The 19844-nt window shown below is 46.1% G+C and overlaps 1 protein-coding gene across 1 annotated transcript in view; it reads right to left on the bottom strand.

The window, feature by feature from the left end:
• Positions 1 to 9836, bottom strand: part of PTPN14 (protein tyrosine phosphatase non-receptor type 14) — a 174063-nt gene extending 164227 nt beyond the window's left edge. The window contains exon 1 of the mRNA XM_046681477.1: positions 9308 to 9836. The gene's annotated coding sequence lies outside the window, so the exon portion shown is untranslated. The remainder of the gene's footprint in view (positions 1 to 9307) is intronic.
• Between the last annotated feature and the right edge of the window lie 10008 nt (positions 9837 to 19844).

Raw genomic sequence — 19844 nt, 5'->3', positions numbered from 1 at the left:
ACAGGGAGTCTGAAATTCAGCCCCATTTTTCAAATGATAATTTGGAGACTTGTATACGTCTAAAAAAATGTGTAGCTTCATCATCTCAACACATTTTACAAAATGTATAATAAAAAAGAATATGCTTAATAGATCACAGGATTTCATTGGCAGAAGCAAATGCTAATTGCCTGCTGGAGTCTTTAATGAAACCTAATTGTTGGCTTGAGCTGTCACCACTGACCCTGGTAACAGACTAGTACACCCTTCATAAACATAATACAGCATAATCCTCCTTCATTACGGTTATTATAGCTCTGCAGCGGGACACGTCTGCCACAAAAATAAACTCTGCTGCCTCTCCTCCAAATGGACGTGTTGCGTCTCCGTCCCAGAGCAAGTAGTGTTGATGGCAGAAGTCACCCTAACAACAAGTGGGACCACTTCACAGCCCAGATCTACTTCCAGACCTGGACTCACACACACCCTCGGACACTACTACAGAAACCATCGACACACTCCATGGTGAAGGATGTGGGGGAACAAAAACAAACCAGGGGCCGGCCCCCTGGCTGAGTGGTTAAGTTCGCGCGCTCCCCTTCGGCGGCCCAGGGTTTCACTGATTCGGATCCTGGGCGCGGACATGGCACCGCTCATCAAATCATGCTGAGGCGGCATCCCACATGCCACAACTAGAAGGACCCACAACTAAAAATACACAACTATGTACTGGGGGTCTTTGGGAAGGAAAAGGAAAAATAAAATCTTAAAAAAAAAAAAAAGACCCAAAAAGATCAAACCATCACCCATCACCATAAGGTAAATGATAATAGCAGAAGAATGATTTCTAAACAAATCTTAAGTTTGAATTAGAAAATCTGCATGTAAATCCATTAGATTTACATCTAAATTTCAGATATTGAGCCCAAGAGATATTCCCTTCAATTTGCTTTAAAGTTTTTTGGGACACACATAAAAAAAATTACTTCAATTAAAAACATTAATCTTACACCTACTACTCAACAAGTCCCTAAAACGTTATTGAAAATCTACTCTGCAGCAGGTGCCAAGAACCCAAAGATAAATAAACCACAAAACATGTCCTCAAAGAGCTCACAATTTGTGGAGATGGATGAAGCAACGATAATACCAGGCGATGCATGATGGCAAAGGACAGGTCAAGTACCACAAGACGACAGGTCAGGTGACAATGAACTGTCCCCAGTGATAAAAAGGGGATGCCAGTCAATACGCCTAAGAAGTCATAAAAATCATACTAGAAATTAAAGAACAGAGGAGGAGATTATTACGTGGCCAGATGTGAAAAGGAATTCAAAGCCACAGTGTTTCAACCATGAGAAATGTTTGGAGAAGGACGACGAGGACCCAAGAGAGGTCAGCCAAGGCTGGTTAGGTGGAAACAAGAGCTGTGATGCACACAGCCTTGAAGGCTCTGCTGGGGAGTCTGCACTGAATCGTGGGCAACTGGTTGTGTTTTTTAAAAGAAATATTTTAGACCTATGGGAGAATATAGTAAACATACATGTTGCCACCACCCATATGAGGAAATAAACCAACACCACATCTCCATCCTCACCTCCACCCCCACCGCCCCCCCCGCCAGATCTGGTGTTTATCCTTCCGGCATTTCCTTATACTTTTACTAGAGACATATGTATCTCTTAACAATATAAAGTGGCAAGAAAAATGTCAAGCAGGAGAGTGAAAATATCAGATGTGTTTAAAACAAGACTCTAGTGTAGAGAGAGTGGTCTGGTCTCTGGAGTGCATCCGTGGGACAGGTGACAGCAGTGAGACAGGTGACCAAGAGATGCTGAGATAGCAGTGACCATCAAAATGAAGGGAGAAGGGGCAGCCTCAGCCTCGGGGGGCATTCCTGAGACAAGGAGGAGGCAGACCTGAATGAACCAGCAGCGCAAGAGAAGGGACAGTCTGCTGAGCGAGCGCTGGGAGGGAAACGGAGAGGAGTAAGGCAGGTGGCAGCTCCCAGGCTGCCGACAGGCTAATGAGGGGGATGAGGCAGGTAACTAGCACACAAAGCACAAAGAAGTAAATGCCAGGAGCAAAGCGGCAGGAGGGCCCATCCAGGGAGCGAGATGGGGGGAGGCTGCCCAGAGAAGCAGAATTTGAGGTGGGCCTCAAGAGACGCTTTTGACAGGCAATGCTGAGTGTTGGGATTCTGGGCGAGGAAACAGCATGAACTTAGGTGGAAAATGATTGGGCCTGTTGAGGAACAGCTGCAGCTTGGCAGAACCCAGGGGAATAGCGGGACATAAATCTGAAGAAATGAGAGGACCACTGGAGATTATCTGTGGAGAACTTTAAATATTAAGCTGAAGTGTGGATAGTGTGTAGATGTAATTCATAACAAACTCACTTTCATTACCATGAAATCTGCCTTAATCCCTTGTACTTGAGAACTAAAATAATGGCGGGAGCCAATCTTGTGATTTAGGGATAACATCAATGATATCATTGCTGCTTATTATCTTTCTAGATGTCAAACAGAACATCTTGGTTAAGGGCAAGTTGGCAAAGCTGCCATGACGTGGTGTCACAGAGGGTCTCTCTCTCCCTCTCTCTCATTTTAAAAACTAGTAACTCAGAGGTTGAATGATGAGTGATTCTGTCCTTTCCTCTTTAATATAAAGTATAAAAGAAAATAATGCATAGAAAGGAAATTAAGCATATTCTAGTCAATATTTCTAAACCTGCAAGTTTTATGCCCTAATGCCCAAATGTTCCTATTTATGAACCATTCTGTGATATTTATACTCCCCTGATCTGCAAGGTTTCCTAGGTTTGAAAAATGAGGGGGAAAATGAACACATTTTTGAAAGTATCCAAGTAAAGCAAAACAATATTAAGAAGCAGAGTATCAGTAGCTTCATAAAATAATGTAGGGATGATTCATCTCCTCAAACGAACACACAACATGCGTGTAATAAATAGCACTGATATCTGCTTAATTTTTAAAATCACATATATCATTAATATGATGTAATTTCCCCAGAGCACCACATCTCCTATTAGGGAATAAATAGTAAATTCCAAACCAGGCTGGGCCCTAGTCCCTCAGGTCAGCATTTCAGAAATGCATTCATTCATTGATTCTATAAACACTTTAAAAAATCAACTCCATTTCATTCGCTGCAAAATAGCGACAATAAGAGTACCTACTTCATCGGGTTGCTGAAAGATTTTAATAAAATCATCTGAAGTGCTGAGAACACTGGGATGGGGTCAGCACCAATAAATGTAAGACATGGCTAATGCTATGCAACCTCCATGTGGGGTGGAGATTCTGAATCAAGCGAAACATGAATCCTGCTAGGAAAGGCTTATAACTTAATAGAGGAGACAGGGAGGTAAACATATATCAAATGGTGAGACAGACGTCACCAGTCTAGGAAAGCGCGAAGTGCTCTGGGACTATGACGTAAGGAATGCCTAACTGGAGAGGGAAGGAGGGGCAGGAAGGCGAAGCTGAATGCGTAGGGCTAAGCTGGCAGCAAGGGGAGAGGTCATGCTGGGTTGGAATGTAACAAAGGGAGGGGAGTCCACCACCACCAAGTGTTAGGGCTCTCGCTTAGAGAGAGAAAGAGTGGAAGACGGGGAGCGGGAAGGGAGTCAGGGGTAAAGATGCCTTATCCTACAGGTAATAAGAAGCAAAAGAAAAATTTAAATAGCATAAAACCAGATTTGTGTTTTTAAAAATCCTTTGAAAAAGTAGATGAAGAATACATGAAAGACAGCCTTTGAAGCTCTTGAACAATCTCTAGGGCAGTGAGGATGGAGGGAGGGAAGGGAGCAAACTGAAGATATTTTAGAGATGCAAACTCAAAAGGATCTAAGGAGTGGATGGGCTTGCTCGTGGGGCTGGAGAGTAGGGGGTGGAGGGTGCTAAGAAAGAGTGACATGCTAAGGAAAACTCCAAGAGCCTGGCTTCAGCAGCTAACTCAACAGATGGCAGTGTCACTGGCTAAGACAGGAAATGCAGAAGCAGCAGATTTTGTGGCAAGAAAGTAGTGAGTTCAATTTGAGACAGGTCGAATTTGCCACGTGTATCAGTTACCCAGACAGAGAGAAGTACCAGATAAACCAAACTGTTTGGAACCAAGTGGAAGGGTCTGGATTGGATATGCTCTCCACGGGCCTGGCTAGGGATAAATGACCAGGGAGGGTCTCTCAGCCTCTCCAGAGCTCTCAAACAACCAAGAACAGAATCATTCAAACCAAAACGGACAAAAACAACTGACTACCACACCAAGCCTGAATACAGGGGTAGATGGACCAAAAGGAGATTCCTTAACTCTCTGATTCTCAAAATGCAGTTGATCAAGGACCAGGAGCATTAGCATCACCTGGGAGCTCCTTAGAAATGCAAATTCTCAGGCCCCACCCCAGACCTGAATCAAGCTGGGGTGAGCCTGGGGAATAGCAATCTCTGTTTTAACAAGCCCTCCAGGTGATCTGATGCTCCCTGGAGTTTGAGATCTACTGCCTTAGCTAATGCCCCAATTACTGAGGGGAATGGAGTGTGAAAGAAAGAAGTCCCAGGAGATGGACTTCCAAAGAAATTAAGTGTTAGGAAAGGCTACACTTTGCACAAAGATAAGCATCAAGAACTTTAGCTAATTTTCAACAATGGGTGATTCTTCCCTGTGAGCTAAAAACTTGCAAGGCAAAGTAGATCCAGTCAGCGGCCCACACAGTAAAGCTTCCAAATTTAGGAGTCTAGTTCAACAGTAAAATCGCAAACATCACAAACGTGAAGAGGATATTCTGTTTCTCAGAGGATGCCACACCACCAGCCAATCCCCTTCACATTTTCTCACCAGACACCTCCCTGTTGACCTGCATTAAGCATTTATGGGATGGGTCCCTAGGATTACATGACCTCTGGATATGCAACAGACTTCTGGATCAGCTAACTGACCAGGCTCAGGACGAAACCCTTGAGCTGGGCCTAATATAGTCCCCCAAGGAACTGAGCTAAATCACCCACATATCATATTTCACACACAAGATTGATCTAAGAATGGCCACAATATGTTTTTTCCAATAGCAAGGCCCACGAAGCAAGTCAAACAAAAGCTTGACAGGAGAGTGAAACAAAACCAAGCCAAGGAACATAGAACCAACAGGAAAAAGGGAAAGGAAATTAAAACAATGTTAATACGCCATTTATAATCCAACTTAGACACATAACCACCCCTATCCCACAAAAAGGTACTTAGTCACTATTACCTTTCATCCTCAGCTACGCTAAGTCCTCATGCACAAGCATTGCATCATATCCTTTCATTCAGAATTATAAATAATTCAGAGTATTTATTTTCATAATCAGCGTGCATGCAATGTACGGCAAAGGCATGGCTGGTCTGGGCAATGTGGATTTCCTCTCACTGCAGAAATCCCCGCCAGATCCGCATTTTCCCTAAGCTTTCTCCCGCGACCCCTCAAAGGGGTCCTCTCACGACCTCTTGGCCCGCACGCAATCCGGCATGCAGGATTTAACCATTCTTGGCTACAACAATCCATTCTGCTTCCAGAACACACACTACACCTGCCCTACTGACATTTTAGGAGCTTCTTTCTTCTAACATTCCCTCCTGCTGGGAGGGTGATAGGAAGATCAATGCGTTAATGTTTGTCAAATACCTTAGGCTTCTCAGATGAAAGGCAATATTAAAGTTCAAGCCACCTGAGGCTGGCATTACACCAGAGGTGTAGCAGTTGACTCTATATTTGGACTTCAAAGAGGGAAACGAAGGATGCAAAGACACTCATTTGTGAAGATCAACTACCTTCTGCCTTTTTGCTAAAGGCAGGCAGATTTATTCCAACATCGTTTCATTCACTGGATTTCAACATTAGAAATACAAGGACCCTTAGCACTGGACCCTTCTCACAGTAAGGAGTGTACAGGGAGAAGGATCCTCTTCTCTGCTCTTCTCTAAGTGGCTTTCCCTCCCCAAACTGTCCTCCTGCCTGGTCGTGCAACTCTCAACCTCCTCCTATATGGGGGCCACATGCCAGCTGCCAGCCAACATGTTTGCTTTGAGCCAACAGACCAAAAAAAAAAAAAAGTCAAAGACAAAGCTTTATGTGTATGTTGGCTCGCACGTGAATTCAGGCTGCTGGAAAAAAATGACACACACAAAGAGTACATTCATGGCCACATATAACTCCTGGAACATATAAATAGCCATCTTTGACCCAGCACCTACCCTGCACGAGGCACTGTGTTAGGACAGGAACAGACGGCATTACACTGAATTCTCCACAAATAATATCCCGGCAAGTTAAACACCACTGGCCCCATCTTGTTGATGAAGAAATTGAGACTCTGAAAGGCTGCTAAGTTCCTCCAACATCCCACAGCTAAAAGATGGCAGAGCTGGAATTCAAACCTAGCTATATTTCAAACTCCCAACCCTGGATCCCCTGTTCCAGCACACTGACGGCCAGGAAAAGCTGCAGAACTTGCCCCACACACCCCTTGGACCACTCAACAAGACCTCCACGGGGTTCAGACTGGGCAAGGGTAATTAAACCAGAAAGGAGAGGTCACAAAGTCTTATTTCAGACATTAATTTTAATCTCCTCTCCACCAAAACTTGTTTTTCCTCCTTCTTTTCTAATCAGCGCAAGCAACAAGAACCGGCTAACGATTTCATCTTCTCTCTCACAAAGCGTGTAGCACTGCTCTGAGGCTTAGTACCAGTTCAAAAAATACACAGTACTTGATGACTAAGTAAAGAAGTTCGAATGCAGGATTGCAGGGGAAAAGGACAAGATTATGGAACCCAGTGGGCTACAATGTGCAATCAAAGGGTTCACATTTGTGTCCCTGGGGGAAAAAAAAATCCTCATAGTTCTTGGACCGTGGCCCATCCGTTCCAGACACATAAGAATTCCCTAAAAATTCTGATTTTTCTCTGAATTCTTTGGGTTCGTCCATAATAAACTAGTCTAACTGTTCTTTCCATGATAGCTGTCCGTGCCCCACAGTACGCAAAAGCCTGAATCATTGAAGGGTTACTAACAACTTTGTGTTTAAGCCAACGATGGAAGCCGGGCAGGTACCTGGATTAGCAAGAAAGAGCTGCTCTTCAGCCCTTTCTCTCATGCAGGTCCTATGCCTTCAGGAAAAGTCCTGTCAAGGGGCTGTTCTTGAGATAAGAGAAGGTGTTTCTGCAGGGGCTTGGCTAAACACCCAAAACTGTAGGAAGCCGGAGTGCTCTTCCCACTCTGATGCACTGAGGTCACTGAAAGCTGGACCTCTGTCATCTCAGCTAGGACTCAGCCCCTATGAAGAATACTACAATGCCGCTTCGGCCCGGTGAAGAGGCACCCTTGAAAGACAAACCATGTACAGAATGCTCCCGCTCTACAAGGAACTCTGAAGGCAGGATTGCTAAATCTTGGACCATTAAGTTACAACAACCTACTTGAACATATTCCGTTTTCATAAAGTTTCAGAGGAAGGAAAAGTAGCCCTTACAACTATGCTGAAGCAATAATGACTTTTAAAAGCAGAGAATCCTATAAGGGACACAGTGACACATAACACGTACTCATTTTGCACATCATGGCCACCCATTCAGATTAGGCAAAAGAGCATCACGCTGTTCAGCTCCCACTCATTAAGGCTATCATTTCTACGGCACAAGCTTTTAACCCCAACACCAAAAGATAAAGTGACTTGAATACAAGGTTCTGTAAGGCTGCAGTATTATCCCCTATTGCCACCAAGCGGCTCTTTAAAAGGGAACCAATACCATTCTAATGAAACCAGGCACAGGCCAATTAGTGCCAATTAAAGTTTAGATGGTCGCACAACTGCTCCTTTTTGTAGAATCAGCAACGGGCATGGAGGTGTGTCCACAAAGAGAGACTTGTACTCCTCTGCAAGCTACTTCATTACCGTAAGTGGCCAACACGCTTCCAGTTTAATTTCTGATATTAAAAGAATTTTTTAATAATGCTATCTCTGCAACACTGCAGCAACCTGACCGTAAACCCCGCTGGTTGGGAGTTAGGTATGATCCTTTTGGACTCACTTTTTGGACGACTCTTACTTTGCACAAGCTGTTTCCTCTACTGGACTGCACTCTCCTGATCACTGCTCCAGATGAGCAGCACCTCAACCCCTCACCTCCAGGACCAAGCCTTCCCCGGCTGTCACGGAACCCCTCTCTCACCACACTGTAATTCCCGATCAGCCTGTGCGTTTCTTCCAAGGGGCTGCAGCTGGATCTTGTTTTAGCATCTCTGCAGTCCCTGTTCCTAGCACGCAGGAGAAGCTCAATACTAGGTGTGTTGAATGAATGAGTGAACTAATCCATTTTAAAAAATTAACACATGGGTGGAAACCCTGTAACCGTATATGCAGCCTGCAATCTAGAGATTCCTCACCTTCACAAAGAGCCTCCAACAGCCAGTCCCTGGACAGACTGAAGCCGAAACCCCACAATCTCCTTAAATTGTAGGTGGGGTTGGGGATGGGGCTGACAGGAACTGAAGGAAGCGGATGGAGGGGAAGGGGAGGCAGCGGGGGCGCTACCTCACTGCTCCCTCAAAAAGGCATAAAACCCACTTACAAATAGGCAAAACCCAGATGTAGGGGTCATGCCAGGAAGAAAGGGGAGAGTGTGTATCAATAACAGTCTCAGAACTTGTTAATACTCAGAACTTGGAAGGTTGGCGGTGGAGACCTGTTCTGAAATTATGTGGCCACAGGTTTTCCCTATGAGCCAGCCCGACCACCCAAGTGGGAGCCGAGAAGCCCAGGAGTTTTGTGGCCCGGCTGGGGCCTAGTGGGAGGGCATGCAAACTCCTCTCCCTCCCGAGATCCTGTCCCCTTGGGGGGCAGAGGAGGGTCCGGAAGTGAGACCCTCTCCCGCTGGAGAGCCGGCAGTGTCGTTCCTTTCATCGTCCTGCCCCCAGCGCCTTGGCTATCTCCAGCTGCCCCTTCCAGGCCCTCTCTCGTTCCCAAAAAGCAGAAGGGAATGGGGAGCAGGGGGCGAGCGGGTCGGTTTAACCGCAAACTCTCCAGACAACGCTCGCCTTCCACCTTCACGCCCCAGACGAGCCGTGCGCCTCACCGCGAGCGGCTCCCACCGCGACTTCCAACTCCTGCGGCCCGGCCATCTCGCGCCCCCGCTGCCCTGCCAGGCGTCCCGGGCCGCCGACTGCAAGCTGGCGCTGCCAGCGTTTGCCCAAGCCATCGGCAAGGCGCCCGGAGCGCGAGGCGGCCCCCAACCTCGGGCCCGACTCCCCCGCCCCAGACGGCGCTTACCTGCTTACATGGCCCCGTCGGTGCCTGGGGTCCCGCGCGGAAAGGCTGCCCTCCGCGGCGGCCGCGGCGCCCCAATTCCCCAAGGAATTGATTCCAGTGGCTGGCGGAGGAGGGGCGAGGGAAGAAGCCGGAGGAGGCGAAAGGGGAGGGAGGTTTCCTCCGCGATCCCGGCGCGAGAGTCGGCGCAGGGGCGCACGGAGGAGGAGAAAGAAGAACCACCTAAGCAGGGGCTGTCCCGCCGGAGGGGGCCGAGGCGAGGAGGCTGGGCGAGGTGGGAGGGGAAGGACCGGCAGCGGCCACTTGGGGTCTGCCGCTCCCCGAGGACCTAAGCCGGGAGGGCAGGCAGCTGAGCGAGGAGGAGCGCAGCAGCCAGCCCGCTGCCTGCGCCCGCTCGGGGGAGAGAAAGTTGGGAAGAACTTTTAGGGGCCGGGAGAGCCAGAGCGGCAGGAAATGCGAGCAGCCGGGAGAGGAGGGACGAAGGGGCCGTGCGAGTGGGAGGGGACGGAGCAGGCGCCGGCGGCCGCGGCTCCCCCACCCCCGGCCGGGCTCGGCGGCGCGGGGGGCCGGGAGGCGGAGGGAGCGCGGGGCGCGCGGCCGGGGGCGGGGAGGAATGCGGCGGGGGGCGCGCGCGCGGCCGGGAGCGCGCCGGGGCGGGGGGAGCGGCTGCGCGTGGAGCCGGAGGTCCCCGGCGGGAGGCGCGCCGGCCTTGGGGACGTCACAGCGCTGGAATCCCAGGAATGCCGGGCTGCAGGAGCTCCTTCTGCAGGCCTCGAGAAGTCGCGCACTTTTAATGTGGACGCTTGGGAAACTGTTTTCCAAGGTGAAGGCTGAGGACGGAGGACGGGATGAAACTCCCTATAGAGTAAGAGGCGTGGGAGGGGAGAAGGACAGGAGACCGCAGCCAACCCAATCTAGCGCCGCTCCGGCGGGGGCGGAAGGCAGGAAGAAGGGAAAATCCCACCTAGACCTCCGCAAACCGCAGTGGCGGGGCAGCGGGAGGAACTCGCCCGCTCCGATCTAGAGCGAGGATAGCCCATCTTATTTCGGGGACTCCTCCGAGAAGGACGTCCCCATGCAGCCGCTGCACAGGGGAAGACAGACCAGGACAAAGTAAGGTGGCTTCACGGAGCAGGTTATCTCAAGAGTTCTCCCTCCAGGACACCCGGAACCTCAGGGTACCGGACCTGGTGTCTTCATCTCACCATCCCTCCCCCCTCCCGGAATCGCAAACGCACTTTATGCTGGGACTATGTGGTTTTCCAGGTTCTTTCCATGCCACAGAACCGCCCCACCCTGCCTCGGTAGGCACTGGGAGGGAACTTCCTTAGTACTTTCAGAGGTGGAGTTAATGAGACGCAGCTGGTATGATGGAAAAAGCACTGAGCCAGGAGAGGGAACCTATGTTTTAGGCCCTGCCCTGCCCTGCTGGTGACCGACTGGATGACTGAGGGGTATGCCAGCCCCCAAAAGCCTTGGCTTCTGTAGCTGTAAAATTAAAGGGTTTGCCTACATTTCTGTGGTCCTTTGCATTGCTAAAAACATGTCTTCGGAGTCTGTTATCTTACCAGGACTCAGGCCCAGCCCTTTCAACCTTTGTTAGCTTGAAAAGGATCCTTGAAGTCATTGTCACAGAAGATATTGTTCTGTATTACTTCACTGTCCCACAACTGATACTAAAATTCTGGACCTCTTGGGGAAGAAAATGGGAAATGAAACAGCAAAGCTTTTCGTACCCATCGTGTACAAATTTGTGGGGACTGACTTCTCTGAGCATTTGCCCATCTCCAGAACTATAAAGAAGTAGAGAAGACCTCAAAGGGATGGAAGGAAAACGCTGAAGGGAATTAACATCAGTTTCTCAAACTTTCTAAGAAATAGCTGGATAGCTTCAATATGGACTTGCTGAATTTCCAAAGAAAATTAGGGAGTGCCTTACTGTGCTCCCGGAAGCCTGGCAAGCACTCTGTGCTCCTGTGTTCCTGTCCGCATTTCCTAGGTGAGGAAAAGTGAGGCGTGAAGCAATTACCTGTCTCACCAAGGGTCACACAGCTAGGAAAATATGATAATGGACCGTAGTCTGTCTGGCCCCAAAATGCAAACTCTTAATTTCTGAATTTTGACCAAAACAGGATTAAGATTAAAGACACGGAAATAGCTGCAGGCTCTCAAGGTAAAACCTAAACTCCTGTTCTTTCCTGTGAGATGGGAGGCCTCTTAGAGTCTTAGAGGAAAGGAAGTGGCATTTGTGTATTGTGCAGTGAAGCCACCATGATACCAAACTGTGAGCACAGCATGCTGAGGCCCTTGTGGTGTAGAAGGAGCAAAGGACTTGCATGCAGACACAGAATTCTGGTTCTGTCTCTGACCAACCCTGTGACCCTGACGAAGCCGCTTCACCCGTAGGCCTGAGTTTAAGTGGAGTGTGACATAGAGGTCAGAGCTTGGTTGAATTCCTTCATCTCTGAGGTTTTTCCTAGGTCTGAATTTGGAGGAAGGTATATTCCTCCAGGCAGATGGCATATCTATGGAGGAAGCTTAGAGATAAAGCCAGGATGTCACAAGCTTCTTTCAAAAAATAAAAAAAGCAGCCCGTTCCCTAAGTCTGCGTCATACTCACGTCTCCTTAACATGCGTCAGAGGGCCCAAGAGTTTGGTTGATGTGACAGGCCCCAAACACATCACTGCACCTTTAAAGGTTTGTATGTTTAGGAACTTGTCAGTATTAAATGTCCCCTCAAAAGATTTCAACTTGTTCAAAGCCTGATTCCAACTATAAATACAGGATGCCAAGCAGAATCTCGTGGGCCTCCCTGGTTCCTCCCACCCCCAATATGTTCTTCTCATTCATTTCTTTCTATACCTTCAAAAACATTGAAATCACTGAAAGCAAACAAAACAAGTTCTCCCCATCAAAGCAAACTGGAAAGTAGACAGTCTTAGGAAAACTCAGATGATCTTCAGGGGCCTTCGACACATTTAAAAGTCAGATACGTATTTTTTTGTTTTTATCCCCAGCCTAATTCTACTTCCTGAAAGGATATTTGGCAGTTTATGGTAATGGAGGGAAGGAGAAATGGGGAACTTTTGCAAAATACACATCCTTTCTGCATCCCTGCTCACTATTTTTTATTCATCTTATTCTCTGGGTCTAGGGTAGAGACTTCGGTTGGTGTATATATGAGTGTGTATGCATATAATATTTTTGGACAGCATTTTATTGAGAGATAATTCACTTTCAATAAAAAGCACAAATCTTAAGTGTACATCCAGCATACATATGGATACATCCACAAGACTACCACCCAGATCAAGACACAGAAAATGTCCATCACATGGGGGCTGGCCCCGTGGCCGAGTGATAAAGTTCGCACGCTCCACTGCAGGCGGCCCAGTGTTTCGTTGGTTCGAATCCTGGGCGCGGACATGGCACTGCTCATCAAACCACGCTGAGGCAGCGTCCCACATGCCACAACTAGAAGAACCCACAACGAAGAATATACAACTATGTACTGGGGGGCTTTGGGGAGAAAAAGGAAAATAAATAAATAAATAAATAAAATCAAAGAAAATGTCCATCACCAAAGGAATTTCCCTTCTGTGACTTGTCAGTTAATATCACCCCTCCAGGCTGACTTCTACCGTCATGCATTACTTTTGCTAGTTCTCAAACTTCATATAAATGGAATTACATATTGTGGGTATGTGTACATGTCACAATTTGGTTATCCATTCTCTTGTTGATGTATTGGGCAAGTATATTTTGAAAATATTTCCCAAGCAATTCTGTTATGCTTGGCCCTCTCCAATTCAGAACTGCTGACCTACAGCAAAAATATAAAAAAAAATAAGGCTAGATTAGTAACACCTGCAAAGAATATTAAGTAACAGGGGCCCTCCAAAGTTCAGCCTTTCCCCAGGTTGACTAAGCAGGAAGTCACTATTCTCCAACACTGATCAAATGGAATAATAGGAGACTTTTGTAGAGGCATTGATAAAATGAAAGTGCACAGTGTTTATTTGGGTTTTCTCGCCAGTCTCTTGGAAGCCTTCCATACCTGTACCTTTTCATTTTGTAAATTGTGTCCATTTTATCATCTTTCCTAATGTCTCAACTCTCATTCCTGATGCACCCTCATCCCCGGCCACCAAGCCTCCTGGTCACCACATTACCTCTCCATTTCATTTCTCCTACCTTTATCCATCTCTGAGGAAAAGGATCCCTGCCTTCCCAAGGGGCTGCCCTCACCAGAGTCAAAGGAGAGAGGGCCTCCAGATCCGTGCCTGTCACCTGAGGCTGCAGATGAATTACTTCCTTGTTGCTTCCTTCTGGAAAGAATACCAAAGATTTTTAGGTTGTGTTTTCTCAAGGTGGGAGGAGAAAGATGAATCTGTCCTCCTGGGACGCTGTGCCAGCTCCTCTGGCAACTGCAGTTGACCACGTGGGCAACGATATCAGTCAGAGTCACATACTTCAGGCAGACTTACTCTAGGCAGATCCTTAGTTTTTCCAGTGAAAACATACAAGATTCAGCCAACTGTTTACTCTTTAAAAATTCCATAAGGCAGCAATATATATTAATCAAGTACACTCTAGGAACGATAATTCACATACGTTATTGGGACTTTCAGCAAGATTTAAAAGAAATAAAACCTAGGCACAATTAAGTATCCTGCCAGTTTTGATGTTTTTTTTTTTTCATCATTCTCTACTAATTTCACCTTAGGTTGAAAACTCCCTTTGAATCGGGTCTTAAAAGTGTAAGCTTCCTAATGATATTCTCCTGGCTCAGCTGCCTGACTTTCCCTGCCTCCCCCCAGCCCCAGCCTTGCCTTCCAGCTTTTCCAGGCTGGATGGGAACACACAGTGTATCTCCCTACACACTGGCATATGCACATACATATCCAGTCATCACCATATCCCATGTGGAGCACGCTGCCAGTGAAGTTTACCCACCCCTTACTGCTGAAGACTATCTATTATCCAGAGAAGGAGGCTTCACTACCCCCAAAGTCTCTTACAGAGGGCTTCTTAATTTTGATTTAAACCATTGTAAACTTTGTAATGAAATAGAGTCATTTAAAAAACACATACACACACGCTCACCATAGTTGTTAAACTCAAAAACATCCTCCACCTGAGATCTTGTGGTTAGGGCCAATTGTCTTAGTACAAGTTCCTTCCGTTTACAAAGAACAAAACCCCACTTCAAATTGTTCATGCAAAAACGGAATACATTGGCAGGATACTGGAACATATGGAATCCACGAGAGAGAAGGGTGGGACCAGAGAACCATGAGGGGACTCTGCTTTTCTCCCTCTGGCTGGTGCCATCCTCCGGATTTGCCCATCTCCAGGCTTAATGGCTATGTGACCTTGGGCAAAATACTAAAGCTCTGACACGTGAATTTCCTCACGTGTAAAAGGGGAAGTAATGAACATAGCTATGTCCTGGGGTTGTAGTCATGATTAAATGAGTCAATGTGTGCAAAACCTTTAGAACAGTACCAGGTACGTACTGAGCTCTCAATATGTTACCTATTAATATTATCATCAACCACATTCTATCTCTGCAGACTGGATTTCTCACCTTCAGCAGGGACTGAATCTCAAATCCAGTTCCCAAGAGAAGGAATGTGGTTTGAGTTGTCAGTCAAGGGTCTTGGAGAAGAAACAGGCTGCTGTGGCTGGGCCTAACCCTTTGGGTGGGAAGGACAGTTCTCAGAATGGAGACAGTGGCCCAGGGGGCATCTGAAGCCACACCAATAAGGAAGGGAGAAGTTTTTTACCAAAATGAAGTCTTGGGAACCCCTCCACTCTCTGTAACTGTGTATACCATCTATGCAGAGGGCCAACCTGGCTTCTCACATGTGGAGAAGAAAGTGACCCACTAAGGAGGTGAGTGACATAGGGAAGAAGGTATGGAAACCAATATCCATCGAGCACTTGCTATGCTCCAGGAACACAGGAACAAGGCTAGGTCCTGTATATACATAATCTGAAGTAATCCATGTGACAGTGTTTGAGTGTTATGGACTGAATTGTGTCCCTCCAAAATCCTGAAGTTGAAGTCCTAATCCCCAATATGGCTGTATTTGGAGGTAGGGCCTTTATGGAGATAATTAAGGTCAGAGAAGGTCATAATGGGTGGGACTCTAATCCAATAGGGCTGGTGTCCTCATAAGAAGAGGAAGAGACACCAGAGCTTGCTTTCTCCACGCATGTGCACAGAGAAAGGGCCATGTGAGGACACAGAGAGAGGGAGGCCATCTGCAAGCCCAGGGAAAAGGTCTCACCAGTTGCCAAACCTGACAGTACCTTAATTTGGACTCCCAGCCTCCAGAACGGTGAGAAAATAAACTTCTGTTGTTTAAGCCACACAGTGTGTAGTATTTTGATCTGCAAGCCTGAGCAGACTAATGCACTGAGGTTAGTGTTTGTTGTTGTTTAACAGAGAAATAAACTGAGACCTCAAGACACTAAGTACCTTGTAGTTAGACATGTACTTAGACATTAAGTACCTAAGTAAATGGTAGAGCCAAGATCCAAACCCGGACCTTTCTAATTCCAAAGTACATGTTCTTTCTAATCCATCATGTTGCTGCAAAGTTTATTGAGCACCACTATATGTCAGGAATAGGGTTAGGTGGTAGCTAAAATTGTATAGTAAAAACGGGAAATAAAAACATAAGCAGGAGAGAGTGTGGTCAAAATTCCCCATTGAAGAAATTTACCAGGGAAGAGCTCTACCTGGTTGATGGTCAGTTGTGCTAAGGAGAAGGTGCATACCCAGAGTATGCATCTCCAGTTATTTTAAATCCTTCTTTTCCCATGTTTTTCTGAGTACACTCAGTGAAAAGGGGAATGGGAGCTGCTGCTGTAAGATCAGAGAGCAAATCCTTTCACAGAGCTTTAATACCTCACTACTATTTATGTCATTGGCTCCCAAGATTCCTTGCAGTTTATGTGTTCACCTGTGTAAAGTCCAAGAAATGGCAGGTTTGGTCCATGGTCCTTCTAGCACACGGGAGGTTGCCTTTGACTGGCGTGAAGTCACACTTTCTGGGAGTGTGGAGTCGTTTCCATTCATAACATCAATCTCAAAGGTCAGAAATACCCTAATTTCTAAGAATAATTAGTTATGAATCTCTCATCCATGAACTGAGTTAAACTGTTCTTCATCCTGTTTGTATCCCTACCTGGGCCAGCTCTCAGGAAGGTACACAGCGGTAAAATGTACCGCGACTGGCCAAGGAGCCATCAACAACTTCGTGGAGTTTCATGAGGGCAGGTCAATGATAGCTGTAATTATCCTCGTCTAATCTTCTCCGAAATATCTGCCTGGTGCCATTTTGTGGCATGATAGTGGGAATAAGTGCCAGGTTGCTAAGAATAACGAAGAGAAATTCTGAGTGGAATCTTAGAATCATGTTCATAGGAGATAAAGAAAATTATGGCTAATCATGCTTTTATAAGAAGTCAAGTCAACCAGGACATTTCTGAGTAAAAGGTCAATAGATCCCCCTCTTCATTACGTACTTTTTCAGTCCTTTCCCACCAACCTCAGAAGAAAAGTATTTGGAGCTGGGCTGGGGTGGAGGGGGCGGTACTCTCTCTTTACCTTCTCTTAATGATGGTGTTCAGAGTGAAGGGGCCAGTCCAGGTACGTTGCTCTTTCTGACACTGTCTGTGTTTGCTAATATTTGCAGCTGCGCCGAACCTCTGAAACTATATCCAGCCTGAGAAAACTGGATTCCCATTTTTACGGACCCCCAACTCTTCTAGTAGTCTTAGATGTCACGTTTAAATAAAGCCCCAACAAGTAGCAATTTTTTAGTTTGTTTTTCCCTCATCTCCTTGGTTCTGGGCTTATTTTTTTAATGTAATTTAAAGACCTAGATGAAAGTGTCAACAAGTAATGATGCAAACGGTGCTACCAGATTTATGGAAGTAAAAACTGGATAGACTTCCAGGCAGGTTACAAATTCAGAGATGAAAGTAAAACAAGAACGGGGTGCGTTTGTTTCTGACATGGGTAGCTGTAGCCAGAACACCTCTCTGAGAGGGATGAACATGAGAGAATCTTAGGCTGTGGGTAGCGACAAGGAACAACCTTCACTGGGGGAGGGAAGGGCCAGGCCGCATTTGAACGCCTTTCTAAAGAACACGTATGCCCCAGCCTGCGGGGGCGAGATAGGGTTACCCGCAGGCATGGGCAGGGCTGCGGAAGAGAATCCAACAGCACCAAATCAAAACCTCCCCTAAGACCCAGCTGCTTCCTGGCCGCCTCCCCTAGAGTGAAGGGTGACTCAGACCGTGGCTGACTCTGTGACTTCAAACATTTGTGAGTAATTCCCACGGACCTGGACAAGGGCAATGATAGGTCTGGTTTGGAATGACCACTGAGGATCGAAAAATCCTTCCTGTGGCCAGGAGGGGAGAGGCAAATTGCCTAGGAAGCTCTGTTGTGAGGGGTCCTCTGCTACAGCTAGGAGGCAGAGGTATCTTCTGACTAAGAGTTGGCTAACGTAAGATGGCGCACACTGGGCCTCCCTCCACGATTGGCACCTCTGATGTCATGGACTACACAAAGACAAAATTTTCAAATGGTGAAAGAGAAATTGAATTTTTGGTGACAGATGAAGACCCAAATGATCTGGCCACTGGCTGACTCTCTGATCTAATTTCCAATTACTCTTCCCTGCTTCACTTTGCTCCCTTGATACCGTTCTGCCATTCCTTGAACATACAGCCAAATACACTTCCACCACAGGATCTTTGCACTTGCTCTTCCCTCTGCCAAGTACTCCACTCCTCTAGATGTTTCCTGGCTTGTTCACTCACTTCGTTCCTTGGATAGACCTTTCCCAACCATCCTGTCAAAATCACACCTCTTCACATCCCATTCTCTGTTCCTTTACCCTGTCTGATTTCCTCAGTGGCACTCATGCCACCTCACATTATATTACCTGTTGATGTTTATTTGTTCATTGCCTGTCTCCCCACCCCCGATCCCAGAAGCTGCATCACAGTGGAGATTCTTGTCTGTTTTGTTCACCATTGTATTTCACTGCCTGGTGCATAGAGGATCCTCAACAAATATTTATTGAATGTCGGAATAAATAAAAACTGCATTATTTTTAAGTGAGTATATGTTGTTATTTTCCTGTGCTCAGAATTCTACATGTATTATGTTAATTAATCTTTACAACCACCCTGTGAGGTAGGGGTTACATTCTCCCATTTACAGATGAAGAAATTGAGGATTAGAGATGAAGTAACTTGTCTGTTTTTGTTGTTATTTTTAGATGGTGGTTTCTGTGTTTTGGGGATTTCGATGTTTGTTTTCAAGGACCTCAGTCACACTGAGTGTGACAGCCAGACTTATCCCCACTCCTAACACACTGTCTTGCTCTGTTCATGCACTCCCTCTTTTCTGCTTGGTTTATAATTTTTTCCCTTTGTGCCGTATTCCTAACTTAATTCCCTTCCTCCAGACTGACATCTGACATAGAAGATCTAAGGCAGGAAATAATAGTTAAGGGTATATACTCCAGCTAGATGGCCTGGGCTGACCTCCTGGCTTTGCCATTTACTAGCAGTGTGACACTGGGAAATTCTTGGTCACTATTATTGAACTATTGGCCTCCCTCCATTTCCTATTTATTCCTCTGGCGTCCCTAATGAACAGACTTTGACACTTACCTGATTCTCCAAATTTCTTTTCTCTCTTTTTTCCATTCTTTATCCTTAACCTTTCCTGATGCCTCCTGGGGGAACTAGCAGACCTAATCTTCCTGCTCACATATTAACTTCCAATATTTAGGCAATGTTTAAATTTTTTGTTCCATAACTACAGGATTCCTTTTTTCATTTTTAAAATTTAACTTTTTTTTCAGCTTTATTGAGGTGTAGTTGACCAATAAAATTGTAAGCTATTTAAAGAGTACAATGTGATGATTTGATCTACATACACATTGTGAAAAGATTGTGCCCATCCGGTTAACACACCCATCATCTTATCTACTTACTTTTTTTAATTTGGTGGGAACATTTAAGTTCTACTCTCTTAGTAAATTTCGATTATACAGTAGTGTTATCAACTATAGTTACCATGTTATACATTGGATCCTCAGACCTTATTCATCCTATAACTGAAAATTGTATCTTTCTACCAACCTCTCCCCGCTTCCCCCACCCACTGGCCCCTGGCAATCACTTTGCTACTCCTATTTCTATAAGTTTGACTAGTTCTTTTTTTTTTTTAGATTCTACATATAAGTGATACTATGCAGTACTGTCTTTCTCTGTCTGGCAGGATTCATTCTTAATATTTCTAATTCTTTTACTGAACTGCTTCTTCTTGCTTCTTGTTTCCAGTATCTTCTCTAATGTCTTCAAGCATATTTCTTACTCTGGTTTTAAATTATTTTCCTGTTTTCCATGAGTCCTGCTTTCCCCAGAATAGATTGTTCAGTTTGTTGTTCCTCAAACTTACAGTTCTCAGCATTTGCCGTCTGAGCGCATCCTTGTTCCTTC

This window comes from Equus quagga, chromosome 13 (assembly GCF_021613505.1).
Source record: "Equus quagga isolate Etosha38 chromosome 13, UCLA_HA_Equagga_1.0, whole genome shotgun sequence".
NCBI lineage: Eukaryota > Metazoa > Chordata > Mammalia > Perissodactyla > Equidae > Equus > Equus quagga.
The sequence above is the reverse complement of the archived record's forward strand: the minus strand, read 5'-3'. Positions and strand labels throughout refer to the sequence as shown.